Below are 12,255 nucleotides of genomic sequence, written 5' to 3'. Positions count from 1 at the left end.
GCATAGCAAGTACTTTACCTGTTGAACCATCTTCTGAGCCCTGAGAGCTCTTAGCCAAGTTGTGCAGAAAAACAAAGGCAAATCTGCTCTCAACACCACTTCTCTCACTTGGTCTGAAGCAGTTGATCTCCCTTGGGATGGAGATGTTGGTAGCTTCAAGAATGAGCTGCCATCCCCCATCCATGTGAGAGCTCTGCAGGCAAGTGCTGGAATGACCAAGGTCCTACTCCATGTGGCTTCTCCAGTATCCCCAGAGAGGAGCAGGATGGGGGGTGAGGCAGAGGCTTTCACTCCTCTACTTCTGCTGCTCACTTTCCCTGTTTCCCCTGCTTTGTGTGAGTGAGTTGTTGTTTGTGGAATTTTACAATTAAGCATTTGGTTTCTTTGTTCACTGTGTTTATATCTCTGAATTCTCTGAAAACTTTTAATGGTCATTCTTTATCAATACGATGGAGTTCCCGACCTCCTCCTACACTAAATGGAACTTTAAAAGTCTTTTCTGTCTCCCCTTTTTGCTATGGTGTTCACTCTGCCCCTGCTTTGATACTCTTCCATTTCAAAGATTGTCTCTGACTAGCCATGCACTCATGGAACACTCAGGGTTAAGCTAACCAGGTGAAGTTGATCCTTTACCCTGGTTCTCTTTGGAGCATTGTAGACACGCTTCTCTTACCATCCAGATGCCTTACTGACACAATCCTCAAATGGTTTCCAGGCCATATTTTATCCCGTTTTTGAATATATGGAAGCATCCTTGTTTGCTGATGAAAAGAAGCACTGAAGGAATGCTAAACCATCCCGGACATAGCCTCATGTTGTCTTTTGAGAGACAGGGGCTCATGGAGCCTGGGTTGACTTTGAACTCTTGGCCATCCTGCTACCTCAGTCTCTTCCCAAGTTACAGGAGTACATCTCTGACTTTAGACCTAGACTGCTTGGTTTTAAAATCTGCCAGTTAGTACTTGTGGCTCACATGGATCACCCAGGAAATGGGACATAAGGATGCCTACCACATCCATGTGTCAGCAAGTGGGACCAGATCTGCAGGGCTCTGGGCAGAGAGAATATGTATCACAATGCTGGGCACAGAGCTCACCCACTAAATCTTGACTTGGATTTGCTATGTTTTTCCAATAAATTTCTAATAGATTTTCTATAAACACAGACATTTTTAAGTGTCATACTATTTTTATCTTGTTCCTCCTTTTCTTGTTGTTCCGGAACTTTCTCCAATGTTATGTTCTACTAATCTGAGCCTCAAAATACCTCTTCTCTAATTAATCTCCTTAAAGTTTTCAAAGGAAAATAATGTTTTCAGTTCTGTAATTGACTCAACATTAGCATGCTGACGTCTGTCTACAGCTACCATCTGTCCTGCCTCCATGGCAGCTGCCGCTGCTTGCTCTTTTTCTGGCTATTGGGATTGTTGGTGATGGTGACACTGTTATCCACTAACTTTATCCAATAAGAAGCTGCAGTTCCAGCAGGCGAGGGGCATCCAGTGGTCCTTGTCATAAAGGTCATCTAATTATCCAGCCAAGGACCTATGAGGCCACTTTGAAGACACCAGGAAGAAACCTTTTTCTCCACATCCCCAGGTCCCAGCTTTGCAAAGCAGGAAACTCTCTACCTGCCTGTTCTGGAGCCTGGCAGGATCCTCAGCCTCACTTGATCCAAAGAGCCCTGGTTCTCCACCTCCTACAGAGGTCACCGGGTGTTTGAGTCCCGGTCCCCACCCCCCAACCCCCCTCAGCCCCTAGTCCCAAGGTCACTGGGTGTCTGAGCCCTAGTTCTCCCCACAAAGTCACTTGGTGTCTGAGTCCTAGGTCTCCCCTCAAGGTTACTATATGTCTAAGCCCCAGTTCTCCCCACAAGGTCACTGGGTGTTCATGTTGTAAGAGTCTGAGGCCATTACCCACAGCTATCAGTCCAGGATCCTAAGCACAGCTTGGACACAGATGGGAAAAGTCCCACCAGTTTTCATAACGTCACACAAAGTGTTCATGTAGAAGCACTGTTTATGACTTGAGTCATGGGTTAGAGGGAAGACCTGAACAAATGGAAAGTAAATAATCGTATTCTTTGCTAAATCACTCACAGGTCAGATATGTCAAAAGGTCACTAGAACTTCCTAACTGACGAGAAGACATCTTTCCAATGGTTTCTCTCAAGGTTGGATGAGCAGACAACTGAGGGAGAGGACTCTTCCATGGAGCTGCCTGCAACTTGGGCAGAGATGTCCCACAGATGTGGCACTTGTAAATCATGTCCCGTGCTCAGGGAGAAGATGTAGCTGGCTGAGAGTTACCCATGCTCCTTTGAGTAACCCCAAGAAACTCACTGGTTCACCCAGACAAACTTGCAGAATCATTTCTTGAGTCTACCATTGGTGTCCTATCAGGGACAAACAGACATTTGCTCCCATCTTCCAAGGAAAAGTCACACACACAAATGACAATTCAATATTATGCTTGCAAAGACTGACAACTCAGGCCCTCACTCAAACCTTCCATTTTATGCTCATGTGATCTCAAAAATCTCTTTCTAAATACTCATAGAATAGTTTAAATTAATTATTTTACCACATACTTTCTAGGTCACTTCCAAGGGCTACAACCATATTTAAGTTTAAAATGATTAGCGTCTGAAACATGAAGTTAAATGGTACTTCAAAGCTACTTAAATATTTGCTAGTAAAATAGTTAAGAAGGAAAGGAAAGGAGGAGGAAGAGAGGCAGGCATGAGAAAAAACAAGATCATAATTTATTGTCTGAAGAAAAAAAAATCTGTTCAGATTCACTTAAACAATTAGTTGATTTTGATTTTGTGGCAAGGTCCCATCTGTATTCCAGGTTGACCTGGAATTCACTACATCCCAAGGCTAGCCACCTACTCACAGCACTTCTCCAGCCCCAGCCTCCAAAGGACAGGATTCTGGGCATACACCACCACACCCACCTATTCATTTTAAATAATCATAAGCTAGCTTACTAATCCTAAGCACATAGCTTCATAGAATAGACAGGCTGGGAGAGAGCTCTGCTCTTAAAACTGTGGAGAGTCATTTCCTTTTTGTAGTTTTCATTTTCCTCATTGGTAGGATGTAGATCAGTGGTTCTCAACCTGTGGGTCATGACCCATGTGGAGGCACCTGCATATCAGATATGTACAATTCATAATAATAGCAAAATTGCAGTTATGAAGTAGCAATGGAACAATTTTATGGCTGGGAGTCATCACAACATGAGGACCTGTAGGAAAGGGCCGCAGCATTAGGAAGGTTGAGAACCATTGCTGTAGAGAACAACCTCTGCTGAATACCTTGTGAGTTTCAGATGAGGATTCTCCATGAACATCTGTGTCCTTACCCCAGGGCCCGGCACCCACCTGGAATTCTCAAAAGTGTTCACCATCATGGCTAGTAATTTACCTGGGGATTGGAAAGAAAATATGGACGGCCATTTTTCAGCTGAAGGGCAAAATACTCTTCCTGGTTGTCAGGGGACACTGCGAGGATGATCAGCCCTTCAGGCATCCTTGTCCGGAAGCTGGCCTTGATGCCTGGAGATGTAAGTTGCATCGGTAAGTCACGGCTGTAGTTTTGTTGATTCTTTCTGATAAATGTACATTTACTTTCATTATTATTTATGATGCAGCGAATACAGTCAGGAAATTATACACAGCAATGTGCTGGGATGGCCCCAGTCAATGGGTTTAAATATATCCCATGTTAAAGGCTAAGTAGCACTTGGAAATTATGTTACCCTCGTGTTAATCAATATAAAATGAACTCTAAATATGTGCAAAAAATCATCCACCTGAAAAGACATGATGTCAAACCCAAAATTGGATACTTAATAGTATCAGTTTGAAAATATTATCAGAGGGTCCTAAAAGTAAATGACTTTTTGACAGAAAGGAAAAACTCCAAGGGCCTTATTTAAATACCTATGAAAATGAAAGAATCGGTTCAGCAATAGATGTTAAAACAAAAAGACCTAGATAAGCTGGCTTCTTGGAGCTGATTGAGTCAGCAAACAGTGGTAGCCTTCAGAATTGCAGTCTTTACTGACCCTGCAGATCACATACACACCATTCAATACTCTAATCTCATAGGACTTCCTGGCTCAGGTGATGGGAGCAATTTGCAATGTTCCTCTCTCAGACATTGCTAGGACCCATCTACCCCATCTCCAGTCTTGGGATCCCCCCACCTACACAGCACATATGGTAGAAATCTTCCTGTATAGAGGGTGTCTAGCTGAAGGTGCTGAAGCTGGCGGTCAGGGCTAAGTACCACGGTCTCATTGGAAATACAAAATTAACAGAGCAGACTGTGAGAATAAAGAGATCAACAACACACCTGAAAATCAAACAAAAGCTAAAACACAATAATAAATAATGAATGAATTCTGATTTAAGCAGTAATACACAATAGGCCAGGATTATAACCACTTGAAAAACTCTCCCTTTAGGCTGGGCTAATAACTGAAGAACCTACAGGGATGGATAAATTTCATTCTGTTGCTATGACAAACACTAAACACCATGGCCAAAAGTAACTCCAGTGTGTGTGGGGTGTGTTGGGGGGGAGCATTTGTTTGAATTTATAGTTTCAATCCATTATTGAGGGATTTCAGGGTAGGAACTCAAGCAGGAACAGGGGTTTAGAGCAGAGACCTTGGAGGAGGTGCTTCTGGCTCACCCCAAGGTTCATGTGAGGCTAGCTTTCTGGTACAGCCCAGGACCACCTGCCCAGGGATTGGTGCCACCCACAGTGGGCTGGGTCCTCTGACATCAATTAATAGTCAAGGCCATCTTGTCTACCACCTCTGGATATGTTCACAGGACAATCCAATCTGGCAAACACCTTTCTCAGATGACACATTCTAGGCTGTGTCAAGTTGACTCAGCTTTGGTTCAGTGGTAAGGACCTCAGGACCCATTCCTGGTCCATCTTCCCACTCCATTCTCTAACACAGTACATAGATGTATTTTATAAGTATATTGAGATTTGAGGTGAAAAGAAGGGAGATGGGAGGTTCAGCCTGACCACTAGGTTTTGATCTTCTCTTTGCTCTCAAATGCTATGACTGAAATTATGGCTTTCAAGCTAAATAGCTCAAGGGCATTAAATAAAAATAGCTGTAATTCAGGACATGAAGGGTACACTGCTCCCTGGCAGGATGGCATCTCCAGAGCACCAGCAGAGACGATGGAAGTCAGGGTTTGAGTGAGGGAAGAGGAAAACAGTTATCCAATCTGAGTACACTGTTGTCTGTAATTTGAGAAATCTGAGGAATGAAAAATATCCAAGGATTATGGGAATATGTAAATACTTAAGATGCATTTGGGAATATTTTACTTTTTACACGCCATTCAAAGAGTGTACAAATGCATGTGTTTCTCAAAACAATAATTGGCAAGCCTTCTAGAACAAAGAAATGTCTTTTAGACCAACAAATATCTGAAGCTGTATCGAGAGGAAGTGTCTCCCATGAAGGGAAAATGAAGTACAATAAAGGATGTCTTGATTTGATGGTGTCACTACTCTTTCTCAGTCTTGACGTCTTTTTCCTCTGTGTTTTCCAAGATGAATAGAAAATGATTTTCTTTTTCCTAGACCCTAGGAGGAAAATGAAAACTTACAATTTTATTGAAGCATGTTCTTAATAATTAGATTACTATAGCTATCCATATAGATAAATCCTAGCATTTGAATCAAATGCTTACTTTGTATAATCAATTATTTAAATGAACCAAACTCACAAATAAATATATGTAAATATAAACATAATAATAGTTTGATGGATGTATGAAATAAAGAAAATGTTATTGAATTTACAATGAGATAGAATGGTTAAATGCACAATTATTCAAAATAATTAACACCCTCTTTTCCCCAAAGGAAGCCACATATTTAGATTCCCAAGCGCTGACTTAGGCTCAGCCATGTGACTGTCATTGGCCAAAGGAATGAAAGCAGATATGAGGCTCTTTGTGGGGGCAGCGCCTCTCTCCCCTCACTCCCTTCTGCCTCACACACATGTTTCCATCTTGGGTCCAGGAGGAAGAAAACTTGTGGACCACAGCCAAACAAGTATCACAACAGCCTCATTGTAGACGATTGTGTGAAGCTATGGTACAGCTCAAAGAGGTAGCAGAGTGAATAGCAGCTTTCTCCTTCCTAAAATGGGGATCTGTATTTTTTTAAGACAAGACAAAGAAGAAAAGAACTAAATTTCATTATTTGCATTTAGAGACAAGAGAAATAGTAGTGTGCTTGTGTTGTTTCTAAACTTACACATTCATTTGAGAAATATTTAAGGTACCAAAATTCAGTGGCTAGTGGGACAAGTATTAGCAACACACACACACACACACACACACACACACACACACACACACACACACACACACTATAACAAGAAAGAAAAATATATGAAATAAAACACAGTATGTATAAGACTAGACAAATGCCAAATTCATAAACAAGTAAATGGAGGATAAATTCCAACTCTGATGAGGGCCAGCACTACACTTATCTGTGGATACAAGGGCAGACATTTAGAATACAGTTGGGAATCATACCACTTAAGGAGTATGGCAACAGTAGATTAACCTCAAGGGTCCATGACTTCACCAGCCACAGGTGTTGGCTAGATTTGCAGTGCCAAGCATGGATTCCCTCTTATTGAGAGGAACTTAAGTTCAATTAGATGGCTGTGGGTTACTCCTATCAGGAGTCTTACCCCAGTTAATCATCTATAATGCAACTCTGCACCTAAGGAGACATCACAGAAGTCAGGACAGAAAGTCTGGAAGTGCCAGAGGACAGGATGTCTGCTATGAGACAGTGTCTTCCAAGCATGCCAGGGAGCTGCATGCATGAAATTTTAATAACAGATCTGCACCATGAAGTATACACTTCACTTCCTGTTGCCTGTGGGTTAAGATGTAGAACTCTCAGCTCCTTCTCCAGCACCATGTCTGCCGGCACGCTGCCATGTCCCGCCATGATGATATTAATGGACTAAACCTCTGAAACTGTAAGCCACCCCAATTAAATGTTCATAAAAGTTGTGGTCATGGTACCTCTTCACAGAAATAGAAACCCTAACTAACTAAGACAATGCTCATTTCTAGACTTTTCTATATGCTATACTACAATAGAAAATTCAACCAAGAACAAATGCTGAATAGATTTGTAAGTTACAACCCCAAAGAAATTGTAGAAATAGGAAGCTTTATATTCACATCTTTTCCAGGAGAATGTTTGTTCCTCCACACTCTGATTGAAAATAGGTATTTCAAAACACAAAAATTTAATGTTGTTTTTGTCTGGTTGTTGTATTATTGGTGATGGAAAAACATTCAAATAAATTAACCATTGGTATTCAGTATTTTTAAAATTATACATGCATTTCTTCGCCCAGTTTCAAATCTCTGTGGCCATTTCTGTATAATATAGAGAGCCTGTTGTACAGTATGTGTTGTCAAAGATAGTACTGCAAAGTACTATCCTCTTTGTCCTAGAATGTGGAAATCTCTCTCACAGCTGGTCTCCATCATTTTACACACACACACACACACACACACACACACACACACACACACACACATTCACACTAAGTACATGCACACATTCACCCTCACATAGCATATATACATATTCACACTCACATACACAGCACACACATTTATACACACACGCATTCATACCTTCAAGCACATTCATACTTATATACATACAGCACACACACATTCACATAGCACACACATATTTACACACACAGAGCACAAACACATTCACACTCATACACACATTCACACATATAACACAAATATACATTCACACTTACATACATTCAGATTCACACATACATTCACACTCACATATAGAACACACACACTCATGAACTCACACACACAGCACACTCACATTAACACACACATTCACACTCACATACATAGCACATACATTTATATTCACATACATATTTACACTCACGTGCACAGCAAACACACATTTACACTCATACTCACAGCATACACATATTCACACACACAGCACACACATTCACACTTACATACACACAGCACACACACACACTTACATATCACACACACTTCATACTCATACACATTCATACCCCACATACAATCACACTAATGCAATAACCACAAATACATTCACATACACAGCACACAAACATTCACAACCATACACATTCACACTCACTTGATAACCACAAACACATTCATACACACAGCACACAAACATTAACACTCACACACATTCACACTCATATACATTTACACTCACACAATAACCACAAACACTTTCACACACAGCACACACACACACACACACACATTCACACTCAAACACATTCACACCCATACACATTCACTCACACACCCCCATATGCACAGTACACATTCACTTTATTCTTTTTATAAAATAACAGAGTGACCCACCAGAAGAATTCCAGTCCCATCACTGCCTCTTCCTAGTGCTGGGCCAAGGCTAAGAGTCTTACTCTAAAGGCTCCATTGTGTCTTGTTTCTTGTTACACATTCCCTTCCTTTTTCCATTCTGTCTGGCTCTTGGTCTTCGTAATTGTTCTTTCCCAAAGACCCGCATAGTTTGACATCTCACCCTTCACTGTTTTCACAGATGCATCTCCCCTTTGACTGCTCTACTAACAGTGAGTCCAGCCCTCTGCTCTGGCCCTCTCCATCTCACCAGCCTCTCTAGCAGCAACTCCGCTTTCATCATTCATTTGATCACCGCCCCCATTCTCCGCCCCTTAAAAGTAACTGCCTTTTCATTTCTTTGTTCATGACACGAGTCTTGGCTTTGCTTTGCTTTGCTTCTTTCTCATATTTCATAGTTTTACAACCAGTGTCAGGCTCAGCAATTTGAACATTAGTAGAAATCTAGGGTTGGCCTTTCCAGGAGAGCCCAACAAAGATCGGGTGGATTAGGCAATAGAATCTTGTTCTGCCTTTTAATTTGCATTTCTAGAACGAATGCTGAGTTTGAGCTTTTCTCACAGCATGGTTCCTCACTGGGATAAAGCTTCACCACATTTTGACATATATAGGTGTCTTAGTCAATGTTTTATTGCTTTGAAGAGACACCATGGCCACGGCTACTCTTATAAAGGAAAACATTTAATTGGGGGCTGGCTTACAGTTCAGAGGTTTAGTGCATTGTCATCAAGGCAGGGAGCATGGTGGTGTGCAGGACAAGAGTTCTACATCTGGATCCAAAGGCAGCAGAAGAGACAAAGAGCTATTTGGCCTATCTTGGGTGACTGAAATCTCAGAGCCTACCACCAGTGACATACTTCCTCTAGCAAGGCCACACCTCCTAATCCTTCTATGTAGTACCATTCTGCTGTGGGATACTGCTTTTGTATACTGTTTTAATAAAACGTTGATTGTCCAGTATCCAGGAAGGAAGTATAGGTGGGATAAGCAGATAAGGAGAATTCTGGGAAGAGGAAGGCTGAGTGAGGAGACGCTATCCTGACATCCAGGGAACAGCGTGTAATGACACACAGGTAAAGCCATGGAAACCGTGGCGATATATAAATTAACAGAAATGGGCTGAGTTTAAGTGTAAGAGCTAGTCAGTAGTAAGTCTGAGCTAATGGCCAAGCAGTTTTAATGAATATAAGCCTCTGGGTGTTTACTTGGGTCCCAGTGGCTTGGGGGACTGGAGGGTGAGAGAGATTTGTCCTGACAGTGGGCCAGGCGGGACACCAGAAACTTTCAGCTACACCATTCCCTGATGACTAAGCATTCAAATACATGAGCCTATAGGGGCCATTCTTATTCAAACCACCACAATGGGATTTTCATTTTTATTGTGTTTTTTAAGTACCCTTTTCTCTATAAAGGATTTGATCTCCTTGCCTGTTACAGACTAGAGCCACTTAACACTGTGCTGTATTTATTTATTTAGTTGGACAGTGTGAGATTCAGCTATATTTTTGTTTGCTTCTGAGTATTTTTAAATGTTCTCAGAGTGCATCAGATGCTGGAGGAACTTTGTTTTGTTGACTTCTGCATCTTTAACACCTTGAACAGTGGCTGGCACAAAACAGAGTCCTCAAAATATTTACTAAATAAATGTTTAATCTTGGGAATACTATTTTTAGTGTGTTAACACTTTGTCCTGAATCCGTCTCTGTATTCTATTCTGTTCCACAGATACAGTTTTGTAGTAATAGAACATTTTTATCTCACAATATTTCTTTTATATGACAATTTGTTAATCCCTTCAATTCCACAATAGACTAGAACTCAGCTTCTCAATAAAGATGTATCGAACTAGAAGATCAAGAATGGCTTATATCATTTTATTCAAACTCATTTATTTTTATGTATTAACATTAAAATTATTTTCTTTCCATAAATAAAAACCTTCATATTGAATCATAACAGATATTATATATCATATTGCATTAAAGACCAGATCTTTTCAGGAATGTTACTGCTGAGTCAAATGAAAGTATTTGTTTTGTGCCTGTATTTGAAACTATTTTATTGTAAACATGTTATTTAGAGTAAGTTTTCATGATTCTCACATTCAGATACATGCACATTTTGTGGAAGCATCTGGTACATTTGTCTTCTCCTTTTCAATCATGGCATCCCTCACTTCTGTCTTCTCCAAGACAACACCAACAATGAAAATGATAAACTTTGTTCATTGTTGACAAGTTGGGAAAACATAACATAATTTCTGAGCCAGTATGTAGGATGTTGATGGCTGACTTTGGCAATTACTATTTTTGTCTTATAGAACTATGTTTCTGGTCTGTTTTCCACACACTTTTGGCCTTCTCTCAATGTCTGTTTCTTGAGTTGCATTTTTGGAGAATTGAGGCAGAACAAAATATGATCACAATGAGCTACAAAGTGTTAGAAAATGTAATGTTAAAAGAGAGAGAAGGACCAGTGAGGCATGTTTGAAAGACAAGCAACCTTTTAGGTAAGGGATGAATATAAGGAAATGGGATTCCCAATAGACAAGCACTCATGCAAACAAGATCATGAAGAGTGACCAAGAACTCCAGAACTCAAAAACACTACTGAGAGCCATGAAAAATAGTTCATTTGGTTGACAACAACTTTAACTTAATTATAACTATAAAGCTATAAGTAATGTATGGAATTTTAGGTAAAGTTATATTATAGATGAGTACGTATAGAGAGAAAGATAGAGAAATACAGAGATTGATGTCTGCATATGCTTATATATCTACTTACACAATGACATATATGCATATATATTCTAATATGTAGATATTCGTCTACATTTGGATTATATATCAACAGAGAAATATCTACTATGTAAATATAGATACTTATCAAACTCTCCCTCTCCAGATTACTTCCCCAAATTTCTATGTAGTTACTAATATCAAGATTTCACAAGACTAGACTATATTATTTTAAAGGATCATAATTGTAATCAGAATGCTTTTGCCAGAATCTTGTAGTTACAGACTTTTAACCAACCTTGAATAGATGACACATATATCAGATTTCAATCACCTTGAGAGTCACACATACTTTATCTGTGATATAATATACTCCACTTTCAAATTGTTTTGGGAAACTATTGTGTCTAAGATTGCAGTTATTTAAATAACGGGCTGAATGACTGGACTTGTTATTTTTCTCACTGTTGTGATTAAATGTCTGACAAGACACCACTTCAGGAAGGATGGTTCATTTACAGTTTGAAGAACTACAGCTCATCATGGTGGGGAAGGCATGATGGCAGGAAGACAAAGAGGTTGCTCACAGTGCATCCCCAGTCAGAGAGCAGAGAGTGGACTACAAGTGTGGTGGGATATTAAGACCCACCCCAGAGACACACTTCCTTCCATGATGCTCCATTTACTGAAGATTCTACAACCTTCCACAACAGCACCACTAGCTGGGGACCAAGCATGTAAACACACAAGCCCATGGGGTTGTTAAACATTCAAATCACAATGCTATTTAATTTTGACACAATTTAATTGAACAGCGAATTATAATCTATCCAATATGCCTGTTGGTTTTCTGGGGTAAGTAACAGAATATCCAGCATGCATTTGGTTCCTTGAAGTATCTGCCTTTTATTGTTTATTATTAATATTTTAATGAGTGACTCTAGCAAAAAAAGTATTTAAAATTGGAAAAATTTAAGCTACAAAAACATCTTTAAGATGTTTGTAAAAAGTTAAA

Source organism: Peromyscus maniculatus, chromosome 11, assembly GCF_049852395.1.
Source record: "Peromyscus maniculatus bairdii isolate BWxNUB_F1_BW_parent chromosome 11, HU_Pman_BW_mat_3.1, whole genome shotgun sequence".
In the NCBI taxonomy this organism is placed as follows: domain Eukaryota; kingdom Metazoa; phylum Chordata; class Mammalia; order Rodentia; family Cricetidae; genus Peromyscus; species Peromyscus maniculatus.
Note: the sequence above shows the minus strand (reverse complement) of the source record.